The sequence below is a fragment of the Martes martes genome, assembly GCF_963455335.1.
Source record: "Martes martes genome assembly, chromosome: 16".
Lineage (NCBI taxonomy): Eukaryota > Metazoa > Chordata > Mammalia > Carnivora > Mustelidae > Martes > Martes martes.
In genome coordinates this window covers 61,387,545-61,410,478 of record NC_137904.1, presented here as the reverse complement: position 1 = coordinate 61,410,478, position 22,934 = coordinate 61,387,545, and the positions used below count along the sequence as shown (strand labels likewise).

Sequence of the window (22,934 nt, the reverse complement as noted above, 5' to 3'; positions counted from 1 at the left end):
TAGACCTATACATTTTTACAAAGCATTTAATCTGGTCTGTTTTGTAAAAGTGGGATCGTATTATACAAATTTTTTGCATCTTGCTTTTCTCCTTCAATACATGTATGTGACTCTCTCCTCCCCCGGCCCCCAACTGATCGCTCCAATCTCTTATTTCTAATGGCTCTGTAAGATACCGTGGTGTGACTGTTATCCTGTCCCATTCAATCACTCCTCCGTTCGTACACATGCACCTCCTCTCCAGTTTATTACCACTACAAATAACTCAAGCTTTCCTGTCGAGCTTCCGCTAAAGATAAGAACACTGCTTTGACTGGTGTTGCAGCGTCTGTTTCGGTAGTCATGAAAACTAGGGAAGGAGAAAATCTGATACGGAGCTCAACTTCCGGACCCCACACTGGACAAGGGCCAGACTGGACATAAATCCCCTACATTCTAATGGGTTCTCACTATACTGAGTTTTATCAGAAAGAAAATATTTTTAATAATCTGGGTTTTAATAATCTAATGTTTCTTTTGTTCTCAAATAGTTCGGCATCACTGGCTCGGGAGATTCTAGGTGGAGGAAGAAGCGACTCTTACTCTGGAAGCAGCCAGAAGAGGGACGAGTTGGGAAGTAGGGGAGTCGTCATAACTGCAGCCTCATGCGTGTCAATCACTAGAGGATTCCTGGTGAAACCACACACTGCCAATCAGAAGACACAACTCTGTAGGTGGACTGGGAACGCCGCTACCCCACGCAAAACTATTCTGGTTGGAAAATCTTCCAAATTTTCAGTCTGGTTCATTGATTACTCCCTTTGTGCAAAAAAGCAGGATTCGTTAAAAGAGGGGGGGGGGCTGTTTCTACCTTGGAGGTTTAGTTACCAGAAACTGTAATTGGTTTTCATCCTAACCTAGTTTTCACCCATAGGACAAAACCACAGCCTATACTCGGAAGTTCTCCCAGTTAGACTCCAATGCCATGTCATTAAAATAGTCACTAATCCACTAGGTGTCTGTGTTACGTGCATTATTTAGAAAGTCTGGCCAATTTGATTAGAATTTCCTGACAGTGTTTAAGTTAGGAAGGGCTGGTAAAGTGTTAACAGACAAAATTTAAAAAGGAGAAGGAAGTAGTATCCTGTCCAGCTGTCACTGAAAAACTTAAGGTTCTTAATTTTTCCCCATGCGTTTGAATCCCTGCTCTGTGCAGGAAGTACTCAGGAGGCCCTGCGGGCATTACAAGAGAGCAGAGACATAAAAAGAGTCTTGGACCTCAAGGGACAGAGAGTCTAATAGGAAAGTGAAGGTAAGACTTGAATTACCTTCAATACTTGATACACTACGGAAATAAACAGAGGTACGTGGCGAAGAGCATAGGCTTGGGACTTAGAATCACAGGACAGAGTTCTAAAGTAAAGGTCACTAACATACAGGAGGTCAAGAACCCACAGGTCCGAGTACCGGATGGACTGTCTGTAGGAACCACGAAGTCATTCAGTGTGTCACCGCGACTAGGGGTGGAAAAGAGAACCACGGCTCTGATGACTAAGAGCAGAGGGTAGCAGGAAGAGTTTTTATTTGAGGATCAAAGGATAATATAGTTGATAGAGACTCCCAGGTCTCCTGATGTTCCCAGCTTTGTAAAATGCCCTCCCGGGAGTGTGGGGGGGGGACCTGCGACTTGCTTCTCACCATTAGAATACGGCGGACGTGAAGGAGCGCTGCTCCCCTGACTACACTACGTGAGACTCCGTATCTTCTCAGCACACTGACTTTGGTCTCCCTCTTGGGTGCTGGCTTTGAAGAAACAGCTGCCACGAATCCTACTGCTGCAAGGAAATGAATTCTGTCAACAGCCTGAGTGAGCTTGGAAGTCCACCCTTCCCCAGTCAAGCCCCCCAGTGGAGACCCAGCCCCGGCCTGGACCGAAGCCTGCAGCAGGCCCAGCTAAGCCACGCCCAGCTTCTTGACCTACAGAAATTGTGAAATAATGAATGTATATTGCATTAAGCCACTAAGCTTGTGGTAATCTGTAATGCAGTGTACAAAAATACTGCAGGTAGCAATTTAAGACTTCTGGGGCTGACCAAGACAGAGGAAGACCATGACAGTCTCTGTCAGCCGCTGAATACAACAAAAAACTAGATGAAGTACAGTGTAAATACAAAACTACAATAATGCAAAGCAAACAAAAGCTGGTAGAGTAGGGAGCAGACTCAAAACTTGGGGAGGTAACCTGCATGGGGGTGAGTGTCTCATACCCTTGTCTCTTGGAGTCACCGAGCCGTGCTGCGGCCGTGGTGGCACAGACAGCCCGAACTGCAAGGACCCCATCTTCCTGAACATGGGATTTGGAAAAGAAGCTCTTGTGAGCTAGACAGTGGGGGGGGGGGACATGTTAAATGTTCCCATATCTGGGTTCACCCTCATTCAGGTCAGGCGTGTCCAGGACAGACCCCGAACAGCAGAGCACAGGCTTTGAGAAACAACAGAAACAAAAACCACCAGGCCCCAGAGGAGTTTAACTGGACTCGGAATCTATACAACACATTCCAACTGTCCAGAATAAAATCCAAAATTACTCCTTATACGAAGAACCGGGAACACATAACAGCTGCCAAGACAAAAGATAAGGATGCTACCTCTCAGATGACCTAGGTACTGGAATTATCAAAGACTCTTCAAAGCGGCTATTATAACTTTGCTCCAAGAGACAATAAAGGTAAATACAACTGAAACAAATGTCAATTTAGGAGTTCACAGCAGATAAATAGAAACTATAAAAATAGAACCACCTGGAAACTTTAGAACTGACAAATAAAAACCTGAATGAAGCACTTCACTGGATGGGCCCCATGGAAGAATGGACCTGACAGAGGCAAGAGTCTGTAAACTTAATAGAGCAACCGAAATGATCCAATCTGAAGAACAGAGAGGAAAAAAGATTGAAAAGAAAAATAATGAAAAGCCTCATGGACCCTAAGGATAATATCAAAAGGCCCAACATCCATGTTACAGGACTTTCAGAAGCAGAAGAGAAAGAGACATTGTGGAGAGATGATGCTGGAGAGCTCCCCAAACGTGGTGATACATATACATTCACAGACTGGAAAAGCTCTGTGGACTCTAACTGGGATAAGCTAAAAGGAAAGCACGCTCAGACACAGACAGCATGCACCAGGTCCAAGCAGCCAGCTCCGAAAGGATGTGTGTGCCATACCAGTTACAGGGCACTCCGGACGAAGAAAAATCACAGGAACAGAAGACAGCCCAGCGCCTACCTGGGGCCAGGGGTGGAGTAAGATACTGACTACAAAGGGGCAGAGCAAGGGAATGTTTCTGGAGGCTGCGTTGGTGGTCACGTGCCCACAGCCCGCGCGAGCATGCTGCATGCATTCGCTGCAACTTACACAGCTGTAGAGCAGAGTGAACGGTACTGCATGCAAACTTTTAAGACGTGAATAAAAAGAACAAAATCAAAAGTAAAAAAAAATCATGATTTATAAATGGTCATGGGGGGTGGTTCTGGAGAATGTTGAATCCTCCCCCTCATGTCTCCCCCTCCCCGCTCCATTCCTGGTCTGATTAAAAGGATGGGGTGGGGGTACTTGTGGGGCGGGATACAGGGCTAAAGATAAAGGTCTTCCCTCCCCACAGGACCAGTATACCCTAAGGCATGGGGGAAGATCTGGAGAAGACGACCAAGAAACTCAGGAACAGATGACCGCAGGGACCTTTACTTTGGAAGGATGGAGGAGAACCATGGAAAAATCAGTTGGCCTAAAGGTATTTTAAAGAACTCCGACATGATTTTCATTTGAGAATGAATACAGACTTCAGCCCCACAGTCTAAGATCTATTTATTTATTTATTTATTTACTTAACACAGAGAGAGAGAGAGAGAGATCATAAGCAGGCAGAGAGTCAGGCAGAGAGAGAGGGGGAAGCAGGTTCTCTGCTCAGCAGGGATGCTGAGGCAGATGCGGGGCTCGATCCCAGGACCCTGGGATCATGACCTGAGCTGAAGGCAGCGGCTTCATCCACTGAGCCACCCAGGTGCCCCAGCCCCACAGTTTAGTTCTGGAGAGTCACTGCTGTGTCTGCACCACCAAACCCAAACGAAACCCAGCTGTGCCTCAGGAACAGCAATGGCAGCCTGACTGGCCAGACTCCTTAAGAAACAGTACCTCTTGGGGCATCTGTGGGGCTCAGTCGGCTAAGAGTCTGTCTTCAGCTCAGGTTATGACCCCAGGGTCCTGGGATCGAGTCCCGCACTGGGTTCCCTGCTCGGCAGGGAGTCTGCTTCTCCGTATCTTCTTCCATTGGCTTTTCATCACCGAACAAACGATGCTCCTCTTGTGAGCTGGCTCTCCTCTGAACAATCAAGGTGATTACTCCATCTGCCGTTTACCTGTCAGCTCCCTCCACTCCACTGGTAACTGTACCCCAATTTCCCTCACTTGAAATCCATGGACTTTGGGAGCAGTGACTCCATCAAAGGGTACTGCATTCCTGGGTCATCCACTAGATTCAGAGATGACTCTAACGGTCAGGGATGAACCGAATTGTATCAGAGGAATGGAAGCTGCTGGAGCGATCTCAGCCACGGCAGGCCTGAAGATGAAGCCAACGCCACGGAAGAGAAGCTAAGAAAGAGAGTGAGAACTGAGTCTGCGGGACAGGGACCTATGTCCCTCGAGCCCAGAAACACGGTGTTTCTGCGGCCTGGCACCTCCGCGCCTCGCCCTTGCCTGGCCCTCCTAGACACTCCTCGGAACGCGAATCCTGAACTGCGTGGGAGACAGCTGGAGCAGATGCCTCTCCCCGCCTGCTCCCTACAAGGCCTGTCCGTTGGTGCTCGCTACCCACATTCCGCAGGCTGCGGAGCCTGGCTTTTCAGTGTTTCCTTCAAGGTCGTCACCTGCCTCCTATCATCCCCAAAGTCCCTCCTTCCCTGCCCCTTTAAACTGTACACAGTCCCTTTTTGTTGCCTGCAACCAAAGAACACTGACAAACGGTTTCTCAATAATCTATTTAATTTAGGCTTATTCAGGAAGAGGAAGTGCAGACTGGATTCAGCACTATTTAATTAATTATGCGTTGTCTCAAAACTAATCAGGTTCAGGAAACATTTTAACCACTATAAAAACTGCTTTAGTATTACTATGTTAACTTGTCAATTACAGATACAGGAGTCCTAAGTGTCATTTTGTAAAAACCTTTTTATTTCATTTCTGGGTTTAAAGCAGCCTCAAACTGAAAATGACACAATAATTTTTAATGTTGCTCCACTTTCACAGTCAATTTATATAATGACACTTGAATGTGTGTACTTTAAATATGCTTACAATAACAGCAGCAAATCTCCAACCAGTCTCTCAGACACAGCAGTCTTGCTGCCGTGTGCCGGTGGGTGAGCCACAGAGCGGTTATTAATAATGACCAGGATTTCATTGTTTGCTAAAAAATTTAAAAGTATGTACTGTGTAACCAGTGCTAAGCATCCTTTCCCCAAGTGTCCACTTGCAACTACTAAGGAATCTGAAGGTGACGAACTACGCTGGCTACGGATTTACTGCCTCAGAGCTCCACACTCAGCTTTTTGGCCACTGGGAAAACCTTTGAACAGTTTTCCTCCGCCAGCTGGCACGATGCTAAGCTTGTTCAGTAGAGGGCGCTGGAGAGACACAGCAGAAGAATATTTTCTCCCAGCAGGCTCCTTGCAATGCCCTCAGCCCCCCAGCAACTTTCCAGTCACTTCCACCGTCACCCTCCCTCCCCCCCGCTTGGTGAGTTCTCCACCATCCCACAAGCCATGGGTGTACCCTCTTCAGTGAGGTGTGGGCCTCAGCCTGGAGGTTCTCACAGGGTGCCCCATCTCAGCCCCGGGGACAGTGGCTCCTCCTTGCTTCTGCTAGTCCTGCGTTCTTGAAGCGTTCTTTACTTCTGCTTCCCAGTCCCTTCTCCTTCCATCCCTACTACAGTCAGCAATTCTTTACATTAAACTGTCCCTGTTCACACTGCTGTACGGTTTCTCTCTCCTGACTGATAAAAGAATCCTTAAATTAGAGCCTGTTTCAATTCGGTCAATAAACTGGAAACTTTAATACTGTCACACCAACAAGTAAATACAATTCGCACATGTGTCTCAATGACGAACAGATGACATCGCAGCATAAAATTGTAAGTTAAACTTAATTAATAACATACAGACCTCAAATACGAAACCTGATGATGGGAGGGTTCTATATGCCTGAATTTGGCTAATACAACTTGCCAAGTATTTTTTTTTTTAACTCCATTATACTTCTACGCTCTAAAACTTGTGGTACATCTGGGCAAATTTAGAAAAGGCTCTCCTTCATGATTACGAAAAGGAAAGGACAAAGTCCCAGCCACAGGAGCGCAGGGCAGCCACTAAAAGCAAGGAAGCAGGCGCCTGGGGCACTTATCAATGAGAGCTCTGGGCTGCACATGATCTCCAGGGTAGCTTTCTATTAGGAAATTCTGCAATCCTGTGAACTAAAAAGACTGTTAACTGTAGATTCAGTTTCGGGAGCCATTAAACTAACTTGTGCTCAAAGTTGGATTCTAATTTGGGAGAGCAGGCAAGTGCGCAGGACCTGAGCAGAAATAGCTTCATGACAATCTGCACAAGGGGAAAGTCAAATATAAAAAGAGATGATACCACCATCCACCCAGTGCTCTGATCTGGGAACGTCTGTGGAGTTCAGGGTTTGTATGTGAGGATAGTAGGAAGGAAGGTTTCGGGGATTTGCACAGGAGTCATAAGCTGATAAAGGAGTCAAATGCCTGCCGCAACAGTTTCTATAATGAAACATAAGGTAGAAAAAGTGATTGACCAATTATATTTGTGCAAAAAAACCCCACAGGTATTAAAAGGATTGTTAATATTTCACATTAAAAATGTGAAATGTAAAAACCTGTATTTCAGAAATGATAAGCAAGAAAACCTACCTGAGAAATACCAGTTATAGAAAAAAATTTTTAATTTTCTGTATTACTTTTAAACACATGCCAAGTCCAGACAGATGCTAGGGGAAGCACCTGGGTAAGAAAAGAAGTGCTCTATAATTTGCTGTACCATTCTTGTATATATGTTCAGTTTAGTCTTTCGCCGTTCAACAAACAGAGAGCAGCGAACTGCTTCCTGAGCCAGGCTGAGACCCTGACCTGCTCAGTCCCTTGCACATTAACAAGTATTTACCGGTCACAGACTGTTGTCTCCGCACTTTACACCGCTGCTTTGGAATTACTGCCTTAAACCCACAATTCTAATACTCAAAGTCTGGAATCTGGTAGGAACTGTGTACCCAATGTTATGTTTACATACCAATTTCTGAAAGCGAATGTTTCTGAGATGCCTGGCCGGCTCAATCTGCAGAGCATGCGGTCTTGGGTTGTAAATTCGAGCCCCACGCTGCATGTAGAGATTACTCAAAAAATATATTTTTTTAATTCTGAAAAGCGGGGCACCTGGGTGGCTCAGTGGGTTAAGCCTCTGCCTTCGGCTCAGGTCATGATCCCAGGGTCCTGGGATCGAGCCCTGCATCGGGCTCTCTGCTCGGCGGGCAGCCTGCTCCCCCCCCCCCCCCGCCGCCTGCCTGCCTGTGTACTTGTGATCTCTGTCAAATAAATAAATAAAATCCTAAAAAAAAATTCTGAAAAGCAAATGTTTCCCATTATTCTCATAAAGTCACCTCGCTGCTAGTTGCAAACATTCTGGCTTTCTTTAAAAAGAAAAAGGAAAAAAAAAAAAGGTCTAGAACTGGCCTCCTTAAAGGATTTTAATGGAAACACATCTAGTAAGGATTAATGTAAGTACTCAAAGCTAACCTACAATTTGCCCTATAGTGAAAGCAATTACCAATTTACCAAATTATGTTACTATTTATCATTCCACTCCTCTCTCTGTCCTCTATGGCTTCTCATTAACCATGAGAACACATATCAGTTCTTTAAGGAATGAGAAAGTTTCCCTAGCACTCAGATCTAAAAATAAGGTTTTCAGGGTATACCTCACATAGGTGACAGAGTCAAGCAGTGGACAGCCTCTTTCATGCCCTGGAGCACGCACTGGGCAGGTTTTATTAAACCATCTCTCGCAACCTCTCATAGCCAAAAGCATGATGGGAAAACTCAGGAAACTCTCAAAAACCCAGCAGTTCTTTGGGGAACCAAGGCAACATGGTACAAATATACAAAGGTTTCTGATGGTTTTGCTTAATCCAAACAAATCACCTAGAAAATCAAGCAATCCTCCATAAATATCAAGTCCATCTGAAAAAATACGAGGACGGCAAATAGTTTGAGGTTCTAGTCTTTAGAAAAACTAATGATGACAATACCTGTCATTTACTAAATACTGGGCTAGGACTAGGGCTTTTGAATAGACAATCTCATTCATTCCTCAAAAGTACCTTGTTGAGGGGTGCCTCGATGAAACTGGGTGCCTAGATGAAAATGGATTTAAGAGACTTGGTAGAGCACGAGACTCTTGATCTTGGGGTCATGAGTTTGAGCCCCATGTTAAGCACAGAGCGTACTTAAAAAAAAATCTTGTTGAAATGGATTATCACCTGCATCTTAACGGAGAAGAAGCGAAAGCTCAGAGGCTCTCAGTGAGTGGCCCAGCATGACACAGACAGTAAGCGACAGAGCTGTCACCCAAGCGGCGGAGGTCTGATGGAATTTCAAGCATGCGCTGCACCCGTCACACCACACTGCACCCCCCGAGAGCACGTATTCGTTACTGTAGCCCAAGAGTGAGAGCCATCTGCTTCAGACTTAAGATAAACTGACGATAAGGCTGACCTCATTTCTTCAAAATAGACGAGCCCAACCAAAACAGTCTCTCAGATGCTCATTACTTACAGTACAGGCAAAACTACTATAAGAGACCCAAAATACAACATCCTCAAGATGTTTCTCCCATCCTTCCCCCAACCCCAGTCCAGAGGCTGGCCAGGCATCACTGTTGCATGAGGTCATCTAGGGACCCAAAGTTCTCGCTCACTAGAAGAGGGAAAGAGGAACTGGAAAGCAACCGTTCCTTTGGCAGAATTCCCCTGGGAAGCCGTCTGGCCCTGGGCAACCATTCCTTTGGGTTTGTGACCTAGAAGTTCACATTTCTGTTCACATCCAATTAATCAGAACTTACTCACATGCCCTTATCTATATCCAAAGAAGTCTGGGGAAAACGTCTCTATGTGCACATCTAAAACTTCTTCCAAAAGGAGGAAGGAGAGAAAACATTCCAGGAGGATAATCCATAGCCTTTGGAACAATGGATGGTCTGCCCACCTCCACATGGAGATAAAAAACTTTTTCCAAAACAAAACAGGTACACATACACATACATAAATTTGAGCTTGTGTGTCACTTGGATGAATGATACATAAATCAAGCCCCCAACATTCAACTCATACAGAATATGACCAAAATGACTTTAGGCAGAAACTTCTTCAAAGGATCAAGATGTGACCAGTTAGTTACCAGCTAATGGCTATAGAAAAATCTTAGCAATGCTTCTATGGAATGACAGGACATCACAAGGTTCTCAGTAAATCTTCCACAATGAATTTGTTATAAAATACCAAACATTATCTAATCTAAGATGCCTTCAAATATAAGATGCACCATTATTTTATGCGCCACTAAGAAAAATGATGCCAATTACACCGCGATACGCCATTATCTGTAAGATGCATGCCAACCTCAGAGGTGTTGAAAGTGGGGAAAGTATGTTTCTTAGAACAAATGAAATATCGTATGCCCCTGACAAAAACAAATCAAACTGATCTACGCTATAAAATTACTGGCTAAAAACCAATTAAATTTTAGAAGACAAATTATTATAGTTGCTGTCAGGCCATTCTTTATGATGAGAATATAAATTGATATATTGAGGCCATACCTATAGATCATGAATTAAATTTAAAAAAAACCAATTCTATGGGAAAGACAGACAGCTACCTTATAACACATTCATTACAATTTGCTAAGTAGGGGGTGCTATGATACCACATGATGGGGGAGTGTCCTGGCCAAGTCAGGGGAGCACGGAAGGTATCCAGTGGAAGTGAGCTAAGTTCTGAAGGAAAGCCGAGCCCAGGAAGAAGCTCTGCAGTGGGAAGGAACACGGCATATTTGAGAAGCAGCAAGATGATTATGGGCTTAAAGTATGGGAGCCATGAAGAAATGGCTAGCTACAATTCTGGCTACTATGGAGAATGGATTTTAAAAGACTAAGAGTAGACAAGTGGAAACCAACAAGTAGGCTCCTGCTGTCAGTCTAAGAGAGTTTAGACTTGGTACCTCAGATCTGAGGAGCAATAGATGTGGGGATAGAAAGCAGGGTCTGAAAGTATTCAGGAGACAGAATGAACAGGACTTGGTGATTAAGTGCATATGGGCATTAGGGAGAGGGAGGCATCAAGATCAACCCTTAGGTTTCCCACCAGTGTGACTAAGTAGATGATGGTGTCATTTACCGAGATAAACACTGGAGAAGGGCATGTTGACTTTGAGATGCTTGAGCATTAAACTGGGAAGGAAGCTGGCAGCTAGATTTGTAATTCTGGATTCAGAGGAAAGATTCAGCAGGAGAAAAATCTAGAGAGATGTCAATGTAGAGTTATAAATCAAAGCCATGCCCATAGCTGAGGTCAATAGGGAAGGGGTTAGAATAAACAGAAAAGAGGGCCTGCGACAGAGGCTTAAGGAACACCAGCATTTAAAGGTCAGGCTCAGATGGATGAGACAGTCATTCAAACATCCACTCATTATGTATGCATCAATTACTAATTAATAATTGGCCACAGTGTGCCACTCTGTTTTAGGTATAAGGATATCCAGAGAACAAAATATGTAAGACCCCTATTTATTAGGGAGCTTACAGTTTAGCAGGTAAACAAATAAAAATCACAAGTAAATAAACAAGGTAATTTCAGTTTGTGTTAGGTGTCAGGAAGAAAAGAAAACCAGCACTGCGACTCAAATACCATGAGCAGCCCTAACATCGGTGATGAGATTTCCAAAATGATGAGTAACTACTGAGAAAATTCCAGACATAGTATAGTCTTTCCTCAACTTAAATGGGATTTACTTTCCTGGAAAATTCAATGTGTATTATTACAACAGCACAAAAAACTATATATACCTGTAAAATTGGTTCTGCACTAAGAGAAGCTGGTTTTTCATCTACTCACACATGCAGACGGGTATGCAAGCCATGAAGGGTGCATGCAGCATCAGTCTTCACTGCGCGGCACTGACCCAGGCACTACAGAACAGCCAGCATCCTTGGCTCTCGCCCACTACACGCCACTGTGGCTGACCCCAATCACGTGATGCCCTAACATTATCTCCATACTTCCAAATGCCCCTCAAAAGGGTTAGTACCACCCTTGCTGAGAACAACTGCTTTAAGGCAACAAAGTATACACTGTGCTAAATGACACAGTCTAAGAAGGTCTCTATACTTAGACTTTACAGCTGGAGACATTTCCACCACGTGGCAGTTTCTTTCATTCGGAATATGCTAATGGGAGTGTACTATGTGCCAGCCGATGTTGTGTGTCCTGCCTTCACAGAGCTTACACTGTAGAAAACCGTAGTAAATACACAGTAACTTGAAATAAAGATGATCCAGAATGTGGCTCTTACATTTTAAATCTATATACCTTGTGTCTCTCAGGAAAAAGTATAAAAAGTTTCCCCAAAAATTAATGTTATCTTCCCCATTAACTGTTACTTATTTATGGGCACATGTACCACAAAATAGATTTAAACATTCAGCTCCCAATAGGTGGCACCCAACACTGGAAAAGCAACTGCAGAGTTTCATACCCTACTGAAGAAGTTTCTACAGTCTAAGAATACAGACAGCAGAGTAGCACCTACTAGTGGAAAAGACGCTAATTATAATGACCCTTTGGGCTCTAAATAAATACGCTCAAGAGAAAAGCAAAGGGTGGGAACTGCGAGTTTTTAACCAAGGAACCATTAACACTCAGGAGCAATCTGTGAGAATAAATTCACAGACAGGCAAGTGCAGAGAAGAAATTCTGATGTTGCAAAGATGCAATGAGGAGGACACAAGTGGCAATACTGCTAATTAGCATAGTGCCTCGGTATACAGCTGACCACTGTCTTAATTTACACTGTCCGTGATCCTGAGTTCATTTTAGGCAATTTTCCAAACTTAAAAGAAAGGTACGGTTGAAATGATCCTTTATATAAAATTTTGCATTCAACTATTTTCATTTTTAACAAGGTATTCTCACACTAAACAAACTTCACAAGTATTAATTTTTAATTACAACATAATACCTTCACTGTGTCGGCAGACTATAGTTTTCTTAACAATTCCCCCATTGTTTTCTTAGGAGTTCCCATTTTATACTATTTTCATCACTAATCCCCTTTTGTGCAATTTGTTCAGTATTTTTGATTATTCTAGTTTATTTTCTATTTGTGATTATTGTCTTAGATTTCCAGAAACAGACTCACTAAAACAAAAGGGTATAATTAAGGGCTTCAGTACTTATAAGCAAACTGTTACCTAAAGTATTTTAATAATGTATACTTTTATTAGCTGGGTCTTATAAGAGTGTTTCTTTCAAAACATTCTCATAAGCACAGAGTATTATAATTTTAAATCTTTGCTAATCAAACAGAAAAAGTATCTCATTGGCCTTAATTTATATTTTGATTATTACTGAATATTTTCCCCTATATTTGTTAATCTGCTTGAACTTTATATTTTCTGTGAACTGACTTGTTTTTGGGGGGGGGTTGTTTTATTAACTAGGCTCCACACCCAGAGTGGAGCTCCATCTGGGGCTTCAATTCACGACCCTGAGATCAAGATCTGAGCTGAGATCAAGAGTCAGATGCTTAGGGGTGGCTCAGTGGTTAAGCATCTGCCTTCAGCTTAGGTCATGATCCCAGGGTCCTAGGATTGAGTCCCACAGGCTCTGGTTCCCTGCTCAGTGGGCAGCCTGCTTCTCCCTTTCCCACTGCCCCCTGCTTGTATTGCCTCTCTGTCAAATAAATAAAATCTTTAAAAAATAATAATAAATAAAAAGAAGTAAACTTATTTAAAAAAAAAAGAGTCAGATGCTTAACCAACTGAGCCACCTAGGTGCTCTGTGCATTGACTGTTTATATCTTCTGGTATATTCCTCAGGTTCTTAGTAGGCTTTTTCCTTATCAATTTATAAGAGTTTCTATATGCTAAGTGATTAACCATTTATCATGTTGCTATAAATATTTCTACCAGTTTTTTGTTTGCCTTTTAATTATTTTTTGACATTCAAAAGTTTCAAATTTCCATAAAATCCCACAAAAAGCTGTTATGAGATTTTACTTTTAATCCAGAAACATTCCCTAAATTTGCTATTTTCTTTTCTAGATGTCTCAGTTGGTTTTTTTTTTTAAATACAGCTGATGCTTTATTTAAATTTTATTTAGGTAGAAAAAAGTAAATTATATTTAGGTGTATGGTAGACATTAGGATTTACCTTGCTTTCTTTCTGAATCAAGTAGCTACCAGAATGCCTGGGCATCATTTTCTGCCCCAGGACTAAATGACCCCTCCTTACTCAAGTCATTTGTAACACTAGCTCTTCATATATCAAAGTCACATATAACAGATGGGCCTGAAGACCATTTTGCTCCATTAATAACTGGGTGTTTCTGCCAGGACCACACTATTTTAGTTTCCAGTTTCATAAAATTTTGCTTATCTGCTACTACTAGTTTCCCTCATTACTCCTTTTTTTTTTTTTTTTTGACAGAAAAGAGAAAAAGAAAGAGATCACAAGTAGGCATAGTGGCAGGTAGAAGGAGAGGGAGAAGCAGGCTCCCTGCCAAGCAGAGAGCCCGACTCGGGGCTCAATCCTAGGACTCCGGGATCATGACCCAAGCTGAAGGCAGATGCCTAATCAACTGGGCCACCCAGGTGCCCCCTCTCCTCATTACTCTTCTAAAAAAAAAAAGAATTACTCAGGGCACCTGGCTGGCTTAGTCAGTGGAGCATGTGCCTCTTTTTTTTTTTTTTTTTAATATTTTATTTATTGGACAGACGGAGATCACAAGTAGGCAGAGAGGCAGGCAGAGAGAGAGGAAGGGAAGCAGGCTCCCTGCTGAGCAGAGAGCCCGATTTGGGGCTCGATCTCAGGACCCTGAGATCATGACCTGAGCCGAAGGCAGAGGCTTTAACCCACTGAGCCACCCAGGTGCCCCGAGCATGTGCCTCTTGATCTTTGGGTTGTGAGTTTGAGCCCCATGTCGGGTGCAGAGATCACTTAAAAAATATTAAGAGAGGGGCGCCTGGGTGGCTCAGTGGGTTAAGCCTCTGCCTTCGGCTCGGGTCATGATCTCAGGATCCTGGGATCGAGCCCCGCATCGGGCTGTCTGCTCAGCGGAGAGCCTGCTTCCCCCACCCCACCCCCGCCTGCCCCTATGCCTACTTGCGATCTCTCTCTCTCTCTGTCAAATAAATAAATAAAATCTTTTAAAAAAAATATTAAAAGAAACTAGCCAACTACGCTTTTGTCCTTCCAGATGAAATTTACAATCATTGTCATGTTCCAAAAGTAAAATACGTAATTTTTTAAAAGTTAGAATTTCTTTATGGGTGCGTGGCTCACTCAGCTGGTGAAGCGTGTGACTGTTGATCTCAGGGTTGTTAAGTCCAAGCCCCACATTAGGTGTAGAGACTACTCAAAAATAAAATCTTAAAAAATTGTTTTAGGGGCACCTGGGTGGCATAATCGTTAAGCGTCTGCCTTCGACTCAGGTCATGATCCCGGGGTGCCGGGATCGAGTCTCGCATCGGTCTCTCTGCTCAGCAGGAGGCCTGCTTCTCCCTCTCTCACTCCCTCTGCTTCTGTTGCCTCTCTCTCACTGTATCTCTCTCTGACAAATAAATAAATAAAATCTTTAAAAAAAATTTGTTTTAAACCTACAAATTAATTGATCTGAAACCTCTGTAGGATTTAATTTTCCTATTTGAAAAAAATCTTTCCTCTTTCAGTGAAACTATTACTTTCTTCTTATATATGTTACTATCACTTCTAGGTGTTTTATGACAGCTTACTGTTGTACAGGACGTGCAGGCTCAAGCTCTGTACGGCCGGCCTGCGCGGCTACTGAGGTAGGTGTTCAGTCAGGTCACGATCTATCTCTATTGCACCAAGTAACTTTTCAGCTGATCATTTTGGGCTTCCTGGGTATACAATCTGTAAACAACCATCTTTTCACCTTTTTATTTCTTATCTCTATTCCATATTGCGCTTGGCAGAATTCTAAGACCCTCCTACCCCTGCTAAGATTTTGCCTCCTGCTGCACATATACATTCTCCTAGTTATTCGATCAAGCACGAATGTAAGCACTGTTGTGAAGGGGGTTTGCAGACGGAATTAAAGTCCCAAATCAGTTGTCCTTAACATCCAGGTGAGCCTGAGCTAATCACTGGAGCCCTTTAGGCTTAGAGGTCAGAGACAGAGGAAGTCAGAAGTTCGGAGTAAGGGAAGGGCTGAGCACACAGTTGCTGAAATGCAGGGCACATGGCAAGGAGTACCGCAGCCTCTGAGAGCGGACACCCCCCCCCAACCCCCTGCCAGCCAGCAAGGAGGCACGGACCTCAGTCCTACAGCTAGAAGGTACTGAATTCTGCCACAACAAGAATGAGCCTGGGAGCAGTATTTTTTCCCCAGAGCCTCCACAGGAGGACTTGCCTCGGCTGACACCTTGAGTTTAGGCTGTGAGACGCGGAGTAGAGACCCCAGCCGTGTCATGCCAGAGCTTCTGGCCGATAGACCCATAACACTGGTGGTTCTTCGAAGCTACTAGTCTTGTGGTAATTTGTTATGGAGCAATGGGAAACTGACACGCCTGTCTTATTAGCTGGCAGGAACTCAGATGGCGATGTTAGGTCAGACTAGATAATAATGTTTTAGGTCAGACTAGATAATAATGTTGGTGAGTCTGAGCAGTCAGGGGTACTTGGAGTCAGAACCACACCAGTAATGTGGACAGGGTAGGCCTAAAGGAAAGATCTCTTAACTAGCACAAGCTGGCTAACTTTTAAGAGGGTAAAAAAAAGTCTGTATGGGATCCAGAGAAAACAAATGCAGAAATCTACTATCTCAGTCTGAGAGCATATGAATAATGGGCTAAGAATTTAGAAGCGGAGCTCTCTCCACATGGACGAGAAAGAGTGTGGCCGCCAGAGGACACCCATGTCATCGGGAGCAAACCTGACAGAGGGCTCAGGTCAGAATGGTCCACAGGAGGGCCCTGCTGAGTGACGGATAATCTTCCCAAAGGAGGCGACCAAAACTGCTCTGTAAGCGCCACTGAGCTAAGAACTCCCAGCAGTCCCAGATGCCAGTCCGCTGACCGCTGCACCGCCCCCCCCCCCCCGCAGAAAGCAAGCAAGCAAGCACACCTGAACTCCCCGTCTCTTCTGCACCAGAGTCTCTTCCTCCTCACACTTCCTCCTCCTCACATTCCCTCTCCAGCGCCCTCTGCGGACAAAGACGAACATGAAGCCAACTAGCCAAACAGAAATGTTTCCAAGCGGCCAGCTCCACTAGCACAAGGCCGGGCAAAGATGGCTTTGGATTTTTTTTTTAATTATTTATTTATTTGAGAGAGAGGCAGTGAGAGAGAGCATGAGCGAGGAGAAGGTCAGAGGGAGAAGCAGACTCCCCATGGAGCTGGGAGCCCGATGCGGGACTCGATCCCGGGACTCCGGGATCATGACCTGAGCCGAAGGCAGTCGTCCAACCAACTGAGCCACCCAGGCGTCCCAAAGATGGCTTTGGATTTACACAGACTGCAAGATGAGGGGCAAATGAATAACTGGCATAGTCTACTTTTCTGGCCGCTCAGCTTCCATACATGTCCTCTACATGAGATACACATCTCAACTCGTGTATAAAGCACCACAGAACTCGGTCTCCACCTAACAGCACGCAGCTGTCTTCTTATAAATGACAATGCTCTTGCCTTCTCCCCAAAATAAGGAGCCATGGTCCTAACAGCCATTGTAGCCATCACCGCCTATATTAATTACTTTTTTAAAAAATATTTTATTTATTTATTTGAGAGAGACGTGAGAGAGAGCATGAGCGAGGAGAAGGTCAGAGGGAGAAGCAGACTCTCGGTGGAACTGGGAGCCCAATGTGGGACTCGATCCCGGGACTCCAGGATCATGACCTGAGCTGAAGGCAGTCGCCCAACCAACTGAGCCACCCAAGTGCCCTACCTCTTTTTTTTTTTTTTTTTTGAAGTAGTCTCCAAGCAGGGCTTGAACTCACAACTCTGAGATCAAGACCAGAGCTGAGATCAAGAGTCAGAAGCTTAACTGACTGAGCCATCCTGGTGCCCCTATATTAACTAATTCTTTTTTTTTAAAATGCATTAAAAAAAAAAGATTTTATTTATTTATTTGACAGAGAGAGAGATCACAAGTAGGTAGAGAGGCAGGCAGAGAGAGAGGGGGAAGCAGGCTCCCTGCTGAGCAGAGAGCCCAATGTGGGGCTCAATCCCAGGACCCTGAGATCATGATCTGAGAGCCAAAGGCAGAGGCTTAACCCACTGAGCCACCCAGGTGCCCCTGAATTCTTAAATTCTGTGTAGCTTCACTAAATATTCTTCTCTCTAAAGACTAAACTGTCAAATTAACTCACAACAATTTCTATATAAAGTGGAAGAAGAAAAATAAAAGTTAAACACACAGACGTAACAAAGAAAAACTATACTAAATCACTACAATTCTCATTTCTGTACCTGGTCACGAGGGCATAGATGGTTTCCATAACTTTCTTTCTCCATTTCCCATCCCAGATCTCCTTTGCCTTCAATCAGAACCTCAGGTCACCAGGGTTCTCAAGATGACAGGATAACCGTACCCCTCATTCTTGAAGGATCTGACTCATCGGACCTGCCTTTTGGGGGTGCAGTTTTGCATTATTCCTTAAAACAGTGCATGTTTACTAGGAGACACTCCAGAGAATCCCAAATTAACAGTCTTCCTTGCCCCCACTGTGTAGCATGACCCCTTCTGCCCCTTAGTAGTCAGGATCAAGCACTCCAGGCAGTAGAGTCAGTCCTCCCATTCAGTGGCAGAGTCCCAAGTGGGTGGCAGCCTCATACACGATTCGATGGAACCACCCTCTAGCCTCTGGCGGAAGCGTTCCCCACTTGGAAAATAAGAACTCCAAACCCCAGCAGGCTCCAGGTTTCTAGCATGGAAAGCAGAAATTCTGAAAGTGGGTTATTAGGTACAACAAGAGTAAGAGACTGCTTTTAGGGTTTTACCATTAAGTATGATATGGAAAGTTGGTCTGAGAACTTATACCATGTTGAACAAATATTCTATTCTTCCTGATTTGTGTCAAATGGAAGAAAGAGCAATAACAAACTCATCTTTTCTCCTTTTGATTCTGCTGATTTTTATTTTTTGCATTGGGAAGCTATGTTATTATATGCATACAAATTTCCTTATGGATTGACTTATTTTTCCTTACAAAATTTCTCTCACTAAACATGTAGAGAAGGGCTGCCTTAGGCATTATATCCTTATATCCTGGACTCACTAGTCTTTTTTTTTTTTAAGATTTATTTATTTGAGAGAGGGAAAGAGCATGCATGAGCAGGAGGGGAGCAGGGAGCAGGAGAGAGAATCTCAAGCAGACTGTGCTGAGCACAGAGCCCAACGTGGGGCTCGATCTCATGACCCTGAGATCACCACCTGAGCCAGAACCACGAATCAGACGCTTAATCAACTCTGCCACCCAGATGCCCCTCACTAATCTTTTCTTAATATAAATTTACAAGGACCTCAGGATATTTAAACTATAATTAGCCTCTTCCTGCTTTTTGTGCTAATGTCATTTATTATTTTAACTGTTTTATACAGTTAACATAACTTCAGATTTATTACCATTTTCTCTTTCCACTGCTCTTCATTCTTTCCTGCATGTCCACACTTCCATCTGGGATAATTCTCCAACTACCTTGAGAACTCTCTTTATAGTTTCTTTAGTGTGAATCTGTTGGTGATGAATTCTCACAAGTTTCTGCCTGTCTGAAAATGTCTATATTCTACCTTCATTTTTACTAGATATAAATTTCTAGGTTGGCAGTTATTTTCTCGCAACACTTTGAAGATTTGGTTCCACTGTCTTCAGATGTCTATTTCCTCAGCAAAGTCAAGTTGCTCATTTGAAGGTAATGTCTGCTTCTTCCTTGGGTTAATTCAAGACTTTCTTTGGGTTTAGCAATTTTCCCATTTTCTCTCCTTTTTTCTTTCTTTCCTCTCTCTCTCCCCCTTCTTTTGTTTTTTTTTTTTTTAAAGATTTTATTTATTTATTTGTGGGGGGGGAGAGTTAGTTGGGGGAGGGGCAGAGTGAGAGGGAGAAGCAGACTCAACACTGAATGCAGAGCCCCAATGTGGGGTTCAATCCCATGACCCTGAGATCATGACCTGAGTCGAAATCAAGAGTCAAATGCTTAACTGACTGAGCCACCCAGGCATCCTTTTTATTTTCATTCTGCTTAGGTCCACAGTGATTCTTCTTTTTTTCTTAAAGATTTTTTTTTAAAAATAAAAATTTTATTTATTTATTTGTCAGAAAGAGAGAGCACAAGCAGGGGGGCAGTGGCAGGCAGACGGAGGGGAGAAGCAGGCTCCCTGATGAGCAAGGAATCTGATGTGGGGACTCGATCCCAGGACCTTGGGATCATGACCTGGGCTGAAGGAAGACGCTTAACAGACTGAGCCATCCAGGCATCCCAAAGATTTTACTAAGTTGAGAGAGAGAGAGCATGAGCACAAGCAGGTAGAGGGGCAGAGGGAGAAGCAGACTCCCCGTGGACCTGAGATCATGACCTGAACCAAAGGCAGATGCTTAAACACACTGAGCCACCCAGGTGCCCAGGTACACAGTGACTCTTAAATGTGTAGCTTGATAGCTTTCATCAGTTTTGGAAGATTCCCAGCCATTACCTTTATTTTTTTTTAAGATTTTATTTATTTATTTGATAGAGATCACAAGTAGGCAGAGAGGCAGGCAGAGAGAGAGGGGGCAGCAGGCTCTCTGCTGAGCAGAAGGCCTGATGTGGGGCTCGATCCCAGGACCCTGAGATCATGAACTGAGCCGAAGGCAGAGGCTTTAACCCACTGAATCACCCAGGTGCCTGCCATTACCTCTTTAAATATTACCTCCAACCTTTGTCCTCTCCTTCTGACACTCCAATTCTAAGTATTTTTAGACTTTTAATAGTGTCCGATTGGTCTATAATGCATTTTTCTTTTTCATTTCCTTTTTCAGCCATTTTGTCTCTGATCTCCAGCAAGGATATTTTCTTCTGATCTGTCTTCCAGTTTACTAATGCTCTTTTCAACTGTGATTAATCTGCTATGAAACCCTTCTGTTACTGTATTTTGTCATTTAATTTTTTGAGAATATTGATCAACGTTATTTTAAAGTCCAAGGCTGATAACCCTAAAATCTGGATCTTTTGTAGGTGTCCTTGTCTTTCTTTCCCCTTGATTTTGTCTTTTTATATGCCTGGTTTTTGACTGGAAACTTACTGACTGTGAAAATCTGTAGCGATAACCTAAGGTTCTGGACAGTGTTACCCTGCTTCAGAGAGGACTTACGTTTGCTTTTATAGGCAATTAAAAGTAGAGGGGAATCATTTTAATCTATTTCAGGCAATTGAAAACTAAGTTTTAGTTTTTGTGAGAGCTGGATTTCAGGATTTTTAGGTTCATCCTTCCTCCCAGGGTAAAACTTTTGGGGGAGAGGGTCCCAACCAAAAGCCTGGGATGTTCACCAGGGACCTTCCTCCTCTGTCATTCCTGAATTCCAGTTTTTATGCTTCCTAGCCTCCTAAGTCCACTGAACACTCTATCTAGCTTCTCAACCTGTTTTCTGTTCAGCTTTGCAGTCACAGCTTTTGAGCTGGCCAATGCCTCTGAGGAGACATGTGGCACCAAACAGTTATCCTGCTGCTTCAACTGCCCTTCTTTGGCCCCTCCAAGTCCTCAATGCCCTGGTAACATCTAAAGCCTTCAAAGAGTTGCTTTTTATGGTCTACCTAGTGTTTTTAGTTCTTGGCAGCAATGGCGATCTGACACAACTGGTCTCCCTTAGCCAGAAGCAGAAGTCTCAAAAGATACTGCATTTTACTCAGTAACTTTCTAGGTAGCAATTAGGATAATCTTATAATTGATCTACCAATGCAATGGAATGTTAGATTTCTCGCGTCCCCAAGGTAACCCTTACTTGGTCTTACTTGATCTACTGCTAGAGGGATTTTAAGAGTTCCTGCATTGCCAAGGTAACCCTTACTCGGTCTTACCACTCTGCTGATATAATAGGCTGCTCCATTTGTCTTAAATTTTCTTTAGAAAGAGATTTTAAGGAAATAATACTAATACTGGTGAATTATACTTGCTGGTAAATTATTTAAAATTCTCAGATTTCGGGGGACCTGGGTGGCTCAGATGCTTAAGCATCTGCCTTCAGCTCAGTGGTTCATGAAATCTGACTTCATGCTCAGCAGGAAGTCTGCTTCTCTCCTCTCTGTGCCCCTTCCCCTGCTCTTGCTAGCTAGCATGTCTACTCACACACATGCACCCTCATTCTCCCTCTCAAATTAAAAAAAAAAAAAAAACTTAAAGAAAAAAAAGGATTTAATTATGTGACAGAAATTTTTTTTTTTTTTTTTTTTAAAGATTTTATTTATTTATTTGTCAGAGAGAGTGAGCACAGGCAGACAGAGAGGCAGGCAGAGGCAGAGAGAGAAGCAGGCTCCCTGCTGGGCAAGGAGCCCGATGTGGGACTCGATCCCAGGACACCGGGATCATGACCTGAGCCGAAGGCAGCTGCCCAACCAACTGAGCCACCCAGGCGTCCCATGACAGAAATTTTTTAAAAGATTTTATTTATTTATTTGACAGAGACAGAGCACAAGCAGGGGGAGCGGAAGAGGGAGAGGGAGAAGCAGGATCTCCGCTGAGCAGGAAGCCCGACGTGGGGCCTGACCCCAGGACCCCAGGATCATGACCCAAGTAGAAGGCAGATGCTTAACCAACTGAGCCACCCAGGTGCCCTATGTGACGGAAATTTAGAGTTAGCTTTGTTGCTATCATTTCCACATTTTTAGTATTACAGTTATGCTAGCTTCATAAGAGAATAACTTTTCCCTTCTTAAAATTATTAGATAATTCATAGTAAATATTAAAATACAAAAGAATTAATTTTTTATGATTTTATTTATTTATTTGACAGAGAGAGAGACAGAGAGATCACAATTAGGCAGAGAGAAGTTGGGGGGTGGGGGATGCAGGCTCCCTGCCGAGCAGAGAGCCCAACGTGGGGCTCGATCCCAGAACCCTGAGATCATGACCTGAGCAGAAGGCAGAGGCTTAACAGACTAAGCCACCCAGGTGCCCCTGAAATAATTAATTTTTATTAACATTATCTGAAAAGGAGAAACTTTTTGGAGATAAATTCTTTTATTATTAAAATTTTTCTTGTTCTAGTTAGGTTTTCTGGATTCTCAAAGGATCTGTGACCATCTGAAAGGTTAAGATCCACGCACCTGGGTGGCTCATTTGTTAAGCAACTGCCTTGGCTCAGGTCATGATCCTGGAGTGCCAGGATCGCATCCCACATTGGGCTCCCTGCTCAGCGGGGAGCCTGCCTCTCCCTCTCCCTCTGCTGCTCCCCTGCTTGTGTGCACACTCTCTCTCTCCCTGTGTCAAATAAATAAATAAAATCTTTTTAAAAAATGTTAACATCCAATGCTACCACTAAGCTAAGGCTCAATAACTGCTATTTCTTTCTGACCTAAAAGCTGTCTTTCTGTTACATGCCAGGTCACGAATATCTACCAT

The 22,934-nt window shown here is 43.6% G+C and overlaps 1 protein-coding gene across 1 annotated transcript in view; it reads right to left on the bottom strand.

Annotated features, from left to right (window-relative positions):
* TNRC6C (trinucleotide repeat containing adaptor 6C) overlaps positions 1 to 22,934 on the bottom strand; it is a 142,524-nt gene that overhangs the window by 99,348 nt on the left and 20,242 nt on the right. The window lies entirely within an intron of this gene.